This window comes from Opisthocomus hoazin, chromosome 5 (assembly GCF_030867145.1).
Source record: "Opisthocomus hoazin isolate bOpiHoa1 chromosome 5, bOpiHoa1.hap1, whole genome shotgun sequence".
Classification (NCBI taxonomy): domain Eukaryota; kingdom Metazoa; phylum Chordata; class Aves; order Opisthocomiformes; family Opisthocomidae; genus Opisthocomus; species Opisthocomus hoazin.
The window spans coordinates 21,458,328-21,475,743 of record NC_134418.1 but is presented as its reverse complement, the minus strand read 5'-3'; the positions used below and the strand labels follow the sequence as shown (position 1 = coordinate 21,475,743).

Genomic DNA, 17,416 nt, shown 5'->3' with positions numbered 1-17,416 from the left:
ATCAGGGTTTAGAGATTAATGATTTGCCAAGGGTGAGCAAGAACAGAGACAGATCTGAGGAGGAGTACTGGTAAGGCTGGAGAAGAGTGTGAGACAGAGCCAGACAACAGGGAAGCTCTGAACGGAGGAGGAGACTGGGGAAAGAAATTATGCTGAGAGGGAGGGAAAGATTAGGAGAAAAGGCAGTTAGTTGCAATAGGAAACTGCTAAACAAGCAAAATGCAAAAAAGATATTGGAGCACTAACAGGGGACAGGACAAGGGCACCCCAGAAAGGAGACTGGTGTCTGGGGAGGAAGGGAGGTTTGTGGGTAGGAAGCTCAAAGAGCTTGGGTAGCGATTTCCATGGGACTGGCTGGAGAAGGAGACTGGTGGAAGACACCTAAAGAGAGCAGAGGAGATGACAAAGCAGCCAGGGTGCACACGCAACAGGGCTAGGTCAGGCTCAGACTGGCAGGGCGGGGAGAGACGTGACCATCTTGGGAAGAGGGAGGAGATGATGGAGCAACTGAGTCTGTGCCACCAAGTGCACAGTTGTCTTCAACCCCTGGGATGCAACCCAGTGCTTGGGAGCCTCTTCAGCCTTTCCCCGTGTCCAAGCTACAGTGCTACTTTCTATTTTAAACAGCAGCACACATGCTTTGAATGGGAGTGTCTGCAGGCATTAGGAGTTCATATCGTGTTATTAACCACCACCTAGCCCAGAAGCAGTTATGGATCTGTTACAAGAAACTTGAGGGGTTTTGTACATCACTTTCTGATCTTTGAGTTCGAGTGGTGATTTTTAATTGAAGCATAATGCTGTTTATTATACTCATGCTTATTATAGCAAGCGAGAACGCAGAACTTGTAAAATTGTAAACAAGAACAATCAACATTATCTAATGATTCATCTAGCCTGGTTAAGGAAGCTGTACAACTCATTAAGTGTATTTCAGGAGCTGGTTTGTCATAAGAGATAACACCAGACAGTTGACTTCTACAAGGAACATCTTTTCTCATTATTTTAATCTTAGACAAATATTAGAACTATGGAAAAGTATAATTAATCAAGTCTGTTTACTGATTTCTTTAGTGCGGTAATGAATTAAATACAGATATCAGGGTAGGAAAGCACTTCCAAATAGCTGTTTGTCAACAAAGATGAAGCTGAGCTCGGAGGAGATCATCTGAAACCAGACAATTAGACATTATCTTCATGAATTTGTTGATTGTCTTTCTGGTCTGGCCACCAGCAGCCATCAAGATCTAACTACAGGGTAAGAACATACAGCCAGTGCAGGGGGAAGAGGATGAGGCTGCACCTTGGTGAGAACCTATTCTCAGATCAGTTTACATCAGCAATAAAGACTGACCCCTTTGAATATATCAGCTGACTGCAGACCTGTATTCCAATAACTCTTATTTGTGCTTGAGAGAGCGGGTACTTCATAAAACCGTTCCACTTGCAGAAGAAACCATTTCACTTGCATTTAGGAAAAAAAAAATACCCTTTTTTAAGATCACACAATGACAATCTGAGGACCAAGTTTTCCTGTTATTCTTGGGATATATAACTTATATCTGGCAGGCAAATAGGAACAGTATTGACAACAAAGTGATTTATTTTTTTGGATGAGAAGCAAATTGTTTTTGCCACACGTATGCTTACATATACATGTGCAAGTGTTCTTTGTGAAAGACAGCTTGATAGGTGCACACCCAGTTTGTCATCTTTCAGGAAGGACAAAACCAGACTGAAACTATAGCAACCATAAAAAAGTATTTACTCACTAACCTCCACTGATATGTTTACGCCAAAACCAGGTGAGGATCACGAACTCCCCTCAAAGAAGGCTTTCCTTATTTCAGGATGCCCTGTAAAACTGCAAGTTGTTCTTCCTATCTTATCTTCATGGACTCTCCTGTCCCCCCCCTACTCACCCCAACATTTAGAATGCCTTTCCTTGTGCAAAGCCCCTCAGTGTGGTGGTTTAGGTTTTCCCCAGAGCAACGTGGAGTCACTCTCCTGTCTGTCCCTTGCAGGAGGGGCATTCATTTTTGGTCTGCCCCAGTGTTGTCCTTCGTGCTATGATCTAAAACCACCTCAGGTCCCGCATTCCCTACATTCACCTGACATGGCCTTCTCGAAGGGTTGTCTGAATATGTCCCTTTTTTTTTTTTCAGTCCAGATCTGCAGCCTCTAAAGTTTGTTGATATCACCCCGAGAGTCCTTGTCCCCAATGGTGCCAAACGATCTTAAAGACAAAACAAACAAAAGGTTATTTAGGAAGATTTCAGGTGAGGCTAGGAGACTGAAAACAAAAGTATCACAAGTGTGGAACACATTCCAGCTGATATTTAGCTGTATACCTTCCACGATGATTTTGCCTCCCTTGCCTGAGGGTTCCCAGACGTACCTCATTAGCTGGAGCCAGGAATACAAGTTTTACAGCACCAACATGTCAGCCAGGTATAGGCCAAGTTCTGAAATTTTCTAAGGCAAGCTAGAGGAGGAAGGAAGGTTGGGTCCCATCTTCCCCTCCCTCTATCAATTTTGCAATTAGCATTACAACTGTAGTTTTCATTTAGTACATTCTTCTCAGTATAAGTGACCTTAATACTGACAAAAAACTAATTCTATGTCAGCTTTCAGTGTTCCCTTACTGTGTTTGGGGTTAACATCTTCAAAATAAGATAAACAAGTTGCTCATTTTCCTTTGTGAGCAGGAGGAAACTCCCTAGATGACACCCTATCTCTACTTTATGATTGTTAACTATTTCCTGCACCCTATCATCACACTAAATTATGTGAAGACTGAACCCTGAACTCATGTAGAAGATATTATTGGACTTAGCTTCTATTCTAGGGTCTGATCTTCTCATTTAATGGTAAAAATTCTGATACCCTAGACACATGGCTTCATCCTACACCCTTTTATTATCTGTGAATTTTTCCACGTTTAACTATCCTCTTCCAGTGAAGAAGTTTTCCAGCTTTTATTTATTAAATTATGGCAGTATTGTGAAAGTTTTCAGAATAAACCATTTAAAAAAATTTCCTTCAAGGAAAACTCCTGGGTTAGGACATGTATCTCCAGCAGCAGATTCCTTGTAACAGCAAATAAACCTAACAGAAACTAGTAGCACAAATTCCTAATTCAGTTCCCTTCCTATGACATCCCTCACTCCAGTCAAGTTCCTTCACACTGACACCTCGACGTATGGGATTATGCATAGTGGCTTCCTCCCCAAAAGAGCCAGAAAACAGAAAAAAGAAAAAAAAAATGCTCTCATTTGTTCATTCTCCTCTTCCTCGCAGCACTCTCTTCTTCAGAAACAAAGCTCTTCTGTGTTGTAGGTAGGACCATGCCATCATCCCTCCTACACACCTGAAGCCCCTACTCTTTCTCTGGTACTAGAGCTGCTGAATTCAAAGCAGGTGTAAGGAGAAGATCATGGAGCATTAGTCCAGACACAGGAATTTGAACAGTTTTGTGCTTGGGAGGTCTGTTTTTGACACGTACCAGAAAGTTGGTAAAACACCCTAAGAAAGGTTAGCCACTTGTGGATGCTATTACAGGATCTAGGGAACCAAAGACATGAGTTTGTATTTTGAGTACTCTGTATAATTAATAGCATCTTCTTTTCAGGATGCACTTGCATCCACATGTAGGTGGATTGCAACCCAAAATCAGAGCTGAAGAGCACTGTTAACTCTGGAAAATCACTCCTAGAGCAAATAATCAATAAAACTTGTGGTGTTCGGGGCTCCATACTAAAAAGGACACTGATTACTTTTATCAGTTACAGGAGGAACTAAATATATACACTTGCTGAAACCCACAGAGTAAACTACACAAAACAGGTGGAAGCGACGCAAGTGCTGTGCTGACTGGAGTGCCAAAGATCTTGGGTTTACCTCTATAGGATGAATTAATTTTGGTCTGCTTCTCCAACACAGCTACATTACCTTCATGCACATGCTATGTTTCTGCTCACTCTCCTACCTTTTACTTTAGCAGCTTTTGTCTCCTTTGTGTCTGCACTTCAGGGATGTTGCAGAGCTCAGGAACTTCAATGTTGGCAGTTAACATCTTCTAAGGAAGTATCAGGAATTGAGGATACTCACTCAAGAAACACTGTGCATCTTATTGTCTGCAGCCTCCTCTGGAGAACAGTCATCCTCCACCTCTTCCTCCGGGACCACCTGAAGATGAATCAATTCACAACTAGACACACCTAATTATTACATGCTGCTAACATTCAAGGATGCTGTCAGATAAAGAAGAGGGTGCAGCCTCCACGTGAACATGCTTTCTTGCTCTCAAATCAAAGGCCTTCCTTTAATTAGAGTCACCTAATTAATTTAGGTCCAAATGAAACTTCACAGGCAAGGGCAAATCCAGATGAGGCATCATAAATAAGAAATATAAATTGTTCATTCATCCTATAATTATTAGATGTTTTCAAAACAAGTCTCACAAGGAGGATGAGGTCCCCTATTGTTTCTATCAGCTAAGGAAGAAAAGGCTTCTTTAATCACCTTATTTTGAAATATATTTACACAGAAGATGACTAAATTAATAGAGTAACCTAAAAAGTTTAGAAAGCAATTAAGAGAGATTTAAAAATTATTTAAAACACCTTAAGCTATTAGAATGATGAGTAATCAAATCCTTCCCCTCGAAACAGTTCTCACAATTAGCCTGTATTTCCTGATTTGCTGATTATGGAAAGCCTGCTCACATTTTTATTTAGGAATTTCTAACTGAGAGAATCATTAGTCCACCCCAAACACCACATTTCTCCACAGTCAGAGATTAGTACTGGATGAGTTTACATATTAACTCCAAAACTCAGTGGCATTCTGGTACCGAGTGACGGGTCAGCAGTCTAACCAATATTTAGCTACCAGTTTCCCATTTGCTTTGGTCCAAACTACCTTTCAGTACATGCTGTCCATTAATCCTGGCAGGAAAGGATGGCAGAATGAGTCCAGCATTATTTTTCCAACCTTTCTTTTTGGGGGCAGCAAAAAGACGCAGCTGAAGGGTGCTTTATTCTTCCAGCTACCCCGGCAACCTAAGGGGAATGAGATGAGGAGAAAGAGCAAGCCGCAGCATCGTGGGATTTCTGCAACAGGAAAACTGGCTCGTCTCCCTTTCTTTGCACCTGACCATCGCTTATCTCCAAGGTAGCACTGCTCACACAGGCCATGGAAACACAGCAATTGCTCAGGAAAAAAAGAGCAGACCTCATTCCATGGCTTAGGAGGTAAAGCCCTGCTCAAGAAAAGACAGGAGGAGTAGGGTCTCTGTTCTCATTGCTGGACTCTCACATCCCGCCAGCTCTAGTTTATCTGTGCTAGCACGTAGTATACTACTGTTCTTCAGATTCTTTCAGGTATCTTCTGAAAAGCATCTTGAGACAGCAACCAAACAACTGAATCAGACACAAATTTAGGGAACGTGATGCTAATGAAACATTCACAGCAACACTGCTATTTCATCTGAATCCATACAGAGGTAAAAATCAGTCTCCCCTCTTTATCTGATGAGTTCAGACAAACCCCACTTTCAGTTACACCAACAATTTGAGTGAAGGAGTAGATTACAATGACCTCAGAAGATGGCCGTTCCATTTCTTCAAAACGCAGGCCAAACAAGTTTTTAGAAAGAAGTAGTATTTGGGGGTTTTTCAACCAATCATTTGTTGTAACAAACAAACTTTCAGAGACTGAAGCAGCACTTTTCTTCCTTAAAGTGACTCTGCTTTTTTCCAGCTACATCTGTTGGGCTGATAAAATATATCAGTTTCTCCCTATAAATATTGCCTCCCAAAGCATCACAGATGTATCAAAACTGCCACCACAACCACCGATCATGATAGGTTGGTATACTAAAGAGTCATTTTAGGACAACCAGTAAAGGAGGATTAAACCTGTATTTCTGAAGTGCCAATAATACAGCCACAGCTGCGCAAATGAAGACAGTACAGATTTAAGTAGGCCAAATGAAGTTATTGGTAAGCAAAGTGTATCTCATCAAAGCACTTTTTGGATGAACTCCAAATGGTCAAAGCATGGGACAAGATGACTGACACTGGCTGACCTACACACCTTTGTATCAAAAAAATCCCAAACACAACCATTAGGTCAATAGGGAAAGTGTAACGAGGCCTCCGGCAGGTCATTAAGCAGAAGACACCGGCATTTGAAATGCATGTCTGATATCAAGAAAAACATTGCTTGAAGGCTCCCAGAAATGCATGTTTACTTAAGATGAAGACAAACAGGAATTCAATAGCAGCTTTTACTGTTAGAGAACAATGAATCCTGCAAATATTTTCCACTCATTTAATTTAAAAACAAACTCACCTAATCTGTGTTCTCACTTTCTGCAGTTGCTCTCTATTCTTATTATTGCAAACAACTTGACTAGGTGGAGTATTTTTAGAAACCAACTTTTAAGCAATTACTATAAAGAGATCACTTTGAACTTACAGTGCTAAATATACACACTGAAGGCAGACTGGACACGTAGGGGGGAAGGAAAAAGCAATTTTGTTCAGTCAAAATGTGCAAGCAGTCAAAGCAATGGGTAGAGCTGGCTTCTTAAGGCCTAGAGTCACTCCAGCTACATGCTCCCCCAGCTCCTAGTTTCCCCAGTAGCACAGTGAACCCAAAGAAGGCTTCTGAAATCAAACTTCACAACATAATTCCTCCATTTTCCCCCTCTTCTGTTTCACACGACAGGGTGGGTCTCACGGCTTCTTAAACAACTTCATCTACTCAAAGAGAAAAATGTTTCTGTCCTTTTTCTCCAGTTGGGCTCTCACACTCTCAGCCATCCCAGATCTATTCCTAGCTGGGTCTAACAACTGAAGGACCAGCCAAGAAGGCATGGTTTCCATGTTCCATATTCCCATACTATCACATCACATATAGTCAGAAATGGGAAAGTACAGGTTTAATCAGAAATCACAAGTCACAAATATCGTCTTCAGCTGAACTAGAAATGACATAAAGGAAAAGGACAGTATCAAAAGCCTCCATGGTTTCTGTCCCCTGGTACAAAGTTTGGCTTTGAGAAAGTAATGAATGTGTCAAACACCTGGACCTTTAAAAAAATTGTAGTGCTTTCTGTACTAAAACACGCAGGTTTTCCAGCAGTCAGGAAGTAGCACCACCAAACTTCTGAGGGTTTCTTCCCACACAGACCCTCTTCTTCCCCTCTAGGTATTTTATTTGGTCATTTTTCTGTGTTTTCTGGATGTTAGGCAACTGCTGCTTCCACGGGGCTATCAAGTATCTAGAAATTCTTGATAAATAGCCACTCTACCTACACAGACCAGCCCTACAATGTGTGCAGAGTCACTGCAGCAAGCAGGTTGAAGGCCGGCAAGTTTTTATCCAGAGGCAGTAAAAATAAAAATCATGCCTTTCACCAAAATCTACATCAATCTGTTGTCAGCATGCATCAGGTCCACCTACATTTCAGATGAGCTCATAACAACAGGAGCATGTGCCCAAATGCTTCAGTCCCACTCCCAGGAAAACATTCCTGACTGAAGCCCAGATTTTCAAAGGTACCTGCCTGGTGTGCAGAACCTCTCTCAGACACACGAAACATCCAGTTCGTTCTGGTGAACCCAGGAATAACTAGAACCAGTGTAGATTTACATCATCCAACAAAACCTGAGCATTTTTTCTGCATATACTCTCTGTACGCTCATTAGAATTGTATTAAAAAGAAGGCTTAGGATGTTCTTTTACCAAAAACAACTCTACTTGACAGAAAGATATGAAGACACGACTACCTAAATGAGTCACTGTAAGCTAGGGTAGGGTGTGGATTTATGGCACACTAGCATTTCACAAAAACTGCCCATGAGCATGCCCTTATTACACGGTGCCAGTGAGCTGACTCCACTACCACTGACGTTAGCCACCGTACATGCGCTACCAAATCAGTGTGCAGGCACTCATCAGCCAGTAGCTTATTTGTATAAAACCACACTCTCCCACCACTATGCTGTATCTTGTTCGTGGATCCGTACACATCGGTCCAGATATTTAAAGGAACGCAGGCATTTCACTTGGCCGTTAGGCGTTTACAGATTGGCACTAAGCAAGACTACGTTAAGTCACTGCATGTACTACAACAAGCATGACTGTCTAGATTTTCTTTTTTAATTGAGATGCAGCACAGGAATTTTAAAGCACAGCCCAGCCTGCCTATGAGTTACCCAGAGCTAATCACAGATAGCCTTATCAGCACACAGAACAGTCTGAGCAGGTATTGGGAGACACCAGAAAGGTGTGTTCTATTTTAATTCACATTTTTCCAGATAGGTAAGAAACTTCAGTTAGATTTTTACAAAGAGGCATTACATATTTGGCATTGCATTGGTATTATCAGTATTTGCCTACAACACTATCAAAAGAAACCTTTCATTATGTCCAGACATGATTTGCAGATACACTCCTTCAAATAGAAACCTGGTGTTAATTTTAAGACAAATCCTTTCTTATGTCCAGATCTGATTTACAGTTAATTTCCTTCAAATAAAAATGTATGACTCAGATTTCCATTTGCTTTCTGCCAGAAACTTCTATTTTTAGATGCAGGGCAACTTTGCACTCCTTTAATATGCCTACCACGCCTGTACAGCAAATGGTGCACCTTAGCAAGGGCTGACACATTCCATTAGATAAATAAATTCTGCAGAATTGCTGACAAATTTGTATCAACAGTGATAAGAACAGCAATGTGTTTGGACCTCCTGCTTGATGGAAGTTTGCTAAAGAAATGTACTGAACTTTTTTTCTTTTTTTTTTTTTAAATATTGTGATTTTTATATGTGGAAATCATAGAATCATAGAATCATTAAGGTTGGAAAATACCTCTAGGATCATCAAGTCCAACTGCCAACCCAACACCACCATGCCTGCTAAACCATGTCATGAAGCGCCACATCTACATGTTTTTTGAACACCTCCAGGGGTGGTGGCTCCACCACTTCCCTGGGCAGCCTGTTCCAGTGCCTGACCACTCTTTCAGTAAAGAAATTTTTCCTAAAGAAAATTTTCACTTGGTGAGACTCTGCTCAGCCAATGCGTTTCACAGCATGGCAGCTCTTGGTCCCAGTGCCTCCAGAGCCCCAGCCCAGCTCCCAGGGTACCTGGGCACCTCTCTCATTTTGAAGCCAATGAGACTGCCTGCAAAAATCCTGGCTGTGAACTCCCAAGCAATGCCTGCCATGGCTGGAACAAGGCATGTGCTATATAACACTCCAGAAAGCCTACAGAAAGTGATACTGCAGGTGCTACACGCACACAGAGGAGTGGAAGGGACCTTTTGGCCCCTTGATCCCATCTCCTCCCTTCCCACACTGAGAGTTACCTGCTGATGTACGTCAGGTAATACATTAATAATATAATTAAAGCCCAGGCCAAGGAAGTTGCTCTCTGGGTACACTCTATACTGGAACCAAAGTGCTCTGACACAAAATGTCCATCTGCCACGTTAGGGCTGCTCTAGAAGTTTTCATTGGCTCCCATTTTCAAGGCACAAGGTCTCATGTCATCAGCTTTGCCCAATATTGTCTCCACCTATGTCTCTCCCATTTCCTCCCACGCTCACCTCCCACTCTCCATGCTCTTCCCAAATTACTCATGACTGACCCTTTTGGATTCTTTATCCACTCCAGCTGTGGACCGTCTTATATCCTACCCATTCTAGTAGAAACAACCTCTCAGTCGGTATCCACCAAATATTTCCCCTCCATCGAGAGCACCCAGAAAATTCATGTTGTGAAAAACAATCCACTGTTAAAGTTTATGGGGATATGCAGAAAACAAGAAACGATATGTACCGTGCCTTGTGTCTGACCCTTTGTCTGGTGTATGCTTGGTAACATACAGACAAGATAGATAAATATTTTGTTAGCTACAGGAAAGTACTAAAATAGTTTTCTTGGTTTGCTTTTTTTTTCCTCAAGTGACAAAGCTGGGTTTATTTTTTCAATAAAAGTGAAAATTTGACACACATTTGATACATACATACATATGGGCTTTTTCTTTTCCTTCCCTACCTCAATATCAGGTCAAATGGCATTTTCCTGATTAGAAAAACAGTTTTTCTATCTATCTTGTCTTTGTGATGGCCTGTGTTTTCTATTCTATGAAATGATGACAACTTCAAACACATGTATTTGAATACATAGTGTGAGAGGAACTGCTCTTCCTGAAACCGAACAGCTGATTGTCCAAAGCGTGGAAGAACAAACACAAAGGACTTTGTTCACTCGTTCCATTCTCCAGCAGGCCTCTGCCACATAGGTAATGTCAGAGATCACAGAACTCGGATACTGCGTTTCAAGGATCTGCAGCACTCCTTCCTGCAAGCTCTGGAGAAGAATCACTTCTGGTAAGAGTTTTTCTTCTATTAGCTAAATTATTTTGAGTTATTTGAAATGATGAATATTTGCCCAAACGTTTGCATTACTGAGCAAATGCTAGGTAAATTCCATGCAAACAATGAAGCAACTTCCAGCAATGAGTAACAGAAATAGTGCCTCCCTTACATATTTATTTCAATAAATGTCTAAAAGCAGTCCCATAATTAGGTATTGCAATGCGAAATGAAAGACACTGGGAGGATCGCAACACTTGGAAAAAAACCTCTTTGACCATGATGTAGATAACGCCTGTGTAGGAAGAGAGACTTTGTACTCGCTTTCATTTCTCATAGATGTTCTCCCTTATCTATCTTTCTGAACGCTTCCAAATTGTTTCCTGCTTTGACTAAACAAAACTATTTTTAGAGAATTTCTCAACTCTGGAAAAATGTTTTAAAGTAACACTTGGAAAGCCTACTAGCAAGAAAAATACTTCCCCTCCCCCTCCCCCCCTTGGTCTAATTGGCACTATCAAATATTTCCCTTTTTATTTAAAACACTTCCGTAAACCAAGAAAAAAAAGATCATGGAAATAATTATACTTAAAATAACCCAAAATTCTGACTCAATATGAAGTCCTCTGAAAAACAAATGCAGTCTCCCTCAAATTAACAACAAGCTCCTTCAAAATCACCTGTTACAGAACTGCAAGTGTTTAAAATAAAGCATTAAATTAAGAGTTTTGTCAAGGATATAGCTATATAGGCACGGCCTTAGTACTGCATGGGTTAAAATGGGAGAACATGAGTATGGAGTACGCAGAAAAAAAATCAGAACCGAGTTTTACCTGTAACCTAAAGTTTAAGTTAGCTGAGAAATCTACTGTTTACTTCGTTTTCCCATATGACATTTTCTCTATTTTTCTACAGAACTAGTGAACAAAGTTGAAACAAGAGTGTCACCTATGCAGCTTACACAGCCTTCTACAACACTGAATACTTTTCAAAGTCAGTGTCTGAAATTTTTGCTGGCTAACTGTGACTAATACATTGCCTCCCATCCCAAAACAGACCTCTAACTATCATGGAGCTACAGCACCTTGTGTCAGCCCCACATTTTCAGAGGGCTTCCAGATATGTAGGAGGAGTACTGGGATTTTAAATGAATGAAGGGTTTTCCTTCTCTAAAACAAACAAAAAAAATCACGGGTCCTGATCTCAAGCATTAACAATAATGATGTGCGATATTCAGAAACACCCACTGTAAGTAACTATTAAGTTTGTGTTAGGATTAAATAAGGTTGTGACAGACACAGTGGAAGCAGTCTCCAAAAATTTGACCAGAAGACAGCAACCCAGTGCCCTAGTGGAAGAAACTAATACAGGGTTTCCACCACTGCTGTTTCCCTATGTTCAAATCCCAGGTCCTTAGGGAAGGCAAATCCCCACCTCATAGCAAGAGCTGGCTGGAGCAGCAGACTTTCACTGCAGAAGTCTGCTGCATCAAAGCAGTGGTTGGAAGAATGGAAGACAAGGAAGGTAACGTATGGCACGATCCACGTCCTGCTCCAGTTGTTTCTTATCCTGCAAAACAGATCTTAGCACTTCCCGACCTCGGCATGACGCAGAGCGATGGTATTTTCAGATATTGCTGAAGCGCTGACACACAACGCTAGTAACTCAAACTATATTTGGCAGAGACTGAATTTAAAACAAAACTCTCTCTTGGGAGAGGGCGCTTCAGGAAACAATCTCAACTGACATCACATCCCAGCGCTGACACCTTAGTGACATAATACCATGACAAAGCTTTATTTTAGTGCCTGGGCTGGTATCCTCTTGGGAATCTAAATCGAGCAGAGGTCGTCTTCCTTGCACACTTACTGCTATTTTTCAATCCCAGGCAGCAGAAAAGTTCTTGTGAGCAAACTCACCTGGATCAGCTTACGTTGGATAGAAAGTGGTATAAGCAACACTGACTTTGCCATAGATCAGCTAAGAAAAAGTCACAAAATCCATCCCAGAAGCGATGGTAACAAACAAGAGGGCAACAATGCAGAGCTTGGAAATGTAGTTACCAAGGCAAATGTATGTCCCACCCTTAGTGAGGACTCAGGAAAAAACGCTATCTCCTTACAACACCAGTGATGTTCTATGTAGCACCTAGAAGTCTCTTGTTCAACTCCTGTCTCAGTCCAGTCATTCTTCATTTCCGAGACAGTCACAGCAGTTTGCTATAAAATGCCCCCCGAATCCCTTTGAAGGACTGTCAGAGCTTTGAACTTACTCACCTCTTTTATACCAGATTTCAAAACGAAGTCATTAAACTACCTGATAAAACACACATGCTATAAATCCATAGACTTAGATCACAAATGAAACTATAATGGCCAATAAAAAGTGATTTGAGTTTAAAAAAGAACCAAACCACCAAAATAACCTCTGACCAACCCCTCCCCCCCAACATTCACAGAACAGCTCCATAAAGTAAAGTTGCTCTCATTCTGTACTTCAAGCATCCTAAGATAGTCAAAACCACATGACATCCAAAGGGAAGAAAAAATATTGTCATAACTGGTAAGACTGAAATCAGGGCATGAGTCTGGACCTCGCAGAACGCCCATCAAGTGCCGATTTTGCACAAGTCAAGCTGATTCAGCCTGAACTTGCATGTTCTTCTTGAAGCCCTGTGGAAGGGAGGCAAGTACAGTTTCCAGATTTAAACCTTCCTCCGATGTCAACCCCAGAGCTTGTTTTAAAATATCATCACTTGAAAACAGACTTTGGCTATCTCCCCAGGGTACAGAGTGTGCAGAAAGAGAAGCATGTGTTCAGTCTCAAGTTGTGGAAGGAACCCAGCCTGAGAGAGAGAATAAGAGCAGTGAAGACAGTTTTCTGTTAAAAGCATTTGCAGATGGATGCAAGTGAGCTACTTCATTCACCAAGAGTGACCAGCAGCTTCTCACATGATCAAAATATTACACAGCTTCCTTGTGAGTCCAGGCTGTCACTAGCACAACTTTGGAGCTGCGGGGCAGAGGACAGCAGTTTAGCTGCAGCTACAGCAAAGTCCCACCCATGAACCAGAGCTTAGGACCACACTGTATATGGTGAACCGCAGAGGGACAAGACAAATGCAGACTGAAGAATACAAGTCGTTCATTTAAAATAGGCTCCACCTTGCACAAGGTGGAACATGGCATCGCCTAACGAGCAAGCAATGCCACTTCCAGCCAGATGACTGCACTGAGAACTATTGTTCCCACACACTATACTCTGTGTATACACTTTGTGTAGGAGAAAGGGGACACAACCACAGCACACTAAATTGGCCTTGCAGTTTCTAACTGAAAGTGGCTCACTACAGGTCAGACAATCCCACTTGGAAGTCCAATTTGACTCCGATTACAAACGCAAGGCAGCAATAGCTGAGCCATATATGCTGTTGTCGTGAGCACACACGTTAGCATGTCTGAGGGATGTTACGGAATAAAAAGTATATGTAATCTCTAACGCAAGCAGAAAAACTAGAAGGGAAGTTTGGGTCTGTTACAGAACCTTAAATCTGAAAGTCTCTCGTTGTTATACAGAAAAAATAAAAAAAAGTCTGTAAACATTGTGGGAAAATGGAAGCTGTAAATTTAACCTACATTTGTTCAGGACCCAAATCATAATAATTTATAATAATCATAATAATCACCTCCCCAAATCATAACTAGCAGAAATACACTTTAAGTTCTGCCTTGGTTCACTTTGAGACAACTCAATTCCAACGTGCCTACAGGGCCTCTGGCACAGCTTCCCTCCGGTAAGAGACAGCTTCTGTAGTCGGAGCTCCTGAGGGATTTTCTTCTACAAAACGTATAATTGGTGCTTCTGTTAATGCTATTTATTTCAACAAATTGTAAACATTTTTCTTGTATTTGTTTACTTCTCTTCTTTGACTCTTATTGACTGTAAAGACTTCCGGATTTCTGCTGATGTCAATGTTGTGAAGTGAATCCGATGCGGATGTTCACTGACCTGTTCTAAGCTCTGCTCGTGTAGCTGCTCAGCACAATAAGCTAGCAGGGGGAGCGGAGGGAAGCAGATCTGCTTCGATCAGGACCGCAGAACCAAAGGCTGACCCTGGATCAGTTGTGCTGGGTTAAGGACAGGGTGGCACAGGACTTTAGCTAGAGCTGAGATCATGCCAGTAATATGTCATGATACTTGACCATGACAGATAAGGTCTCTCCATCACTCAGTATTGAATGATCAAGCTTCAGGTCAAGGAATTGCCAGTAAACTACTGTCGTGGTTTAACCTGGCAGCCAGCAATCAAGCACCAGACATCCGCTCGCTCCCCCTCCCCTTTCTCCCAGTGCAATGGGGAAGAGAAATGGGCAAAAGGGGAAACTCCTGGGTTGAGGCAAAGACAATTTAAGAAGGCAACAAAGGAAATACTAATACCAATACTACTACTCTACTACTACTACTGAATATACAAAGCAAGCTATACACAAAACAATCTTTTTCTCGCTGCCCGATGACCAGTTGCGTAGACACTCCCCAAACAGTGATCTTGGAACCCATGGGTTTCACAGAGCTCACGAACATCATGGATTTTGCCAGATTCGCAAATTTTGCATAATTCACCAAACTCACAGAAAAAGACCAAACTTCCAGAAAAGTTTGAACTCCTGGAAAAGAGAGGATTGAAAAAAGCATTCCTGCTGCCCAGCCAACCCCCATTAATAAACTAATCATGACGTCTATGGTATGGAATATTTCCATGGGCCATCTTGGGCGGGCTGGCTGGCTGGCTATGCTCCCTCCCAGCTCCTGCACATCTGCTCATCAGCCAAACATGGGAGACTGGAAAAAGTCCTTGATTTCATAGCTACAACTGAAAACATCAGTGTTACCAACATGCTTTTTCTACTAAATCCAAACCACAGCAGCTACTAGGAGGAAAATTAACTCTATGCCAGCCAAAACCAGGACATCGACAAAGATGAGACAAACTGAAGAGACAGGAAAGAGGCGGCAGAGTGTGTCTTCACTCTTCTCCAGCTGCAATTTGTCTAAAACCCCTTACACTGGTTATCTCAGTCTGTCGCTTCCCCGAACACCAACTCAAACCAACTCTCGGAGTGTCTCTTCACTCTTCTCCAGCTGCAATTTGTCTAAAACCCCTTACACTTCGTTTATCTCAATCTGTCGCTTCCCTGAACACCAACTCAAACCAACTCTCAGAGTGTCATTCTCGCCGAGTGAGCCACCAGACCCCTTGATTTAAATCAGATCCTACTTTCTCTCAACCTTCAGTAGCTTCAAACTTTTCCAAAATACAGACTACATCTTTATAAGAGGACATGACATCCGTTACTTGACATGTGATCATTCCAGTACTTCTGTTAACCACAGGGATTCTTCACATCAAAAAGTATTCATTCTATTTTTAAAAGTATTTTATAATTTAACAGGCAGGAAAAGGGAGAAAACCAAGACACATTGTGATTAGCCATGTATTTATGGACCACCAAAAGTCCATGAACGTGAATCTCCCATATCTTCTTCTCTGGAAGCACAGCACACCTAGCATTGTAGCTCTCCCTGCAGCTGAAATAATATTCAAAATGTGTAAGGAAGAAAGTCATCTAGGTGTGAAGTAACTGAAAGTTGAAAGCCCAGTCATACAGTCACTTCTGACTGCAGAGTAGTGGCTGCTTTTATTAGAAGGCAGAGATCAACCCTCAGACTCACCTGCTAAGCAGGGAGCTTCAATTTAGAAAATAGGTAGAAGTGAAACGTGGTTGTGGAACTGAAAGGCTTGGTGACTTGTTACTTGTCAAGCACTGTTTTAGCAACACCAGTATCTTTTAAAACTCGTATGAAGTACTCACCTCTGCTAGTTTATATCTTTTTTTACAGTAGTCTGGACATTGATACCAAGTACGATGAACACTTTTTATCTATTCGTTGTCAGTCACAGTATCACTGACACCGCATGACCTCAATATGTCCAATCTCTGCCATAAATTCTGGTGAGAAACTAGACCAAGAACCAGGTCAGATCTAACTGTGGCCATAAACATAGTAAGAATTTATTTTCTGCTTTGAATTGTGTCCAGGAGCTTCCAGTGACCTTTTACAGGGAAAATCAAAGGTGGAATTTGGCCCAGAGCAATTTGCTTCTAAGCTGCATTCAAACATCAAGATGATTAATAGATGCCACAGATAAATCAACATACCCCTAAACTCTGGACTGGTATTTTAAGTCTTCCAAAATGATCCCATTGGACACTTTGCTGAAAATCTTTGCATCCAGTCTGTGCTCTCCACTTTCCCTTCGTGCTCTTTAGACCGCGTCCACCCTTTCAATCTTTAAAACACACCTGGCTACATCCATCCATCCATCCTCATTGCCATTACTTCATCTGTAATCAACACTGCAGCAGCAACACAGGCAGAGCATAAAGACAGGTAGTGTAAAAAGGGAAGCTGATTTCATTTAGAAACAAAACTGATTTCATTCAGTCACACCCTCACACCCACATACTCACAAGAACCTGGATGTGCATCTCCAAGTAGTTTGCTTCTGGTCTAGTAGGATTCCACTATGAAGGGAACACGGTTAATTCAAAATACGGAAAGATAAAGTTTATTGTTCTTCAGATTATTGCAACATTTGAAAGCACTGGTCTTTGTGCTGTCCTCAGGAAACCGTAGATTACCTCAGCAGTGTAAAATAAATACATGACCAGATGAACAAATTCCTCACCTTTGCCCCTGTGGGTCTTATCTGTAGTGGCTGTTTAAGGGATGATTTTCAGTGCACCTGAAGGCAAGTCTTCATTACAGAATTTATGTATGAATTCTCTTGAGAATTACAAGAAGCAGAATCAATCTCTGAAGATTTTCTTTTAATAACTAAGAAAAAATGTACAGGGAAAAATGATTGCGCCTCTAAATCTGTAAAATAATCACTGGGGTGAGAAAAAGGGGGGTTTTTTCAAAACCGATTTTCTGGTCACTTTGGAAGAAGGCCTT

General features: G+C 41.5%; 1 long non-coding RNA gene across 1 annotated transcript; it reads right to left on the bottom strand.

Annotated features, from left to right (window-relative positions):
• Positions 1 to 1,959: 1,959 nt before the first annotated feature.
• Positions 1,960 to 16,994, bottom strand: LOC142361539 (uncharacterized). The gene is made up of 3 exons (XR_012764157.1): positions 16,930 to 16,994; positions 4,111 to 4,188; positions 1,960 to 2,236 (listed from the first exon to the last, which is right to left on the bottom strand). It is a non-coding gene; the product is annotated as an uncharacterized LOC142361539 (long non-coding RNA).
• Between the last annotated feature and the right edge of the window lie 422 nt (positions 16,995 to 17,416).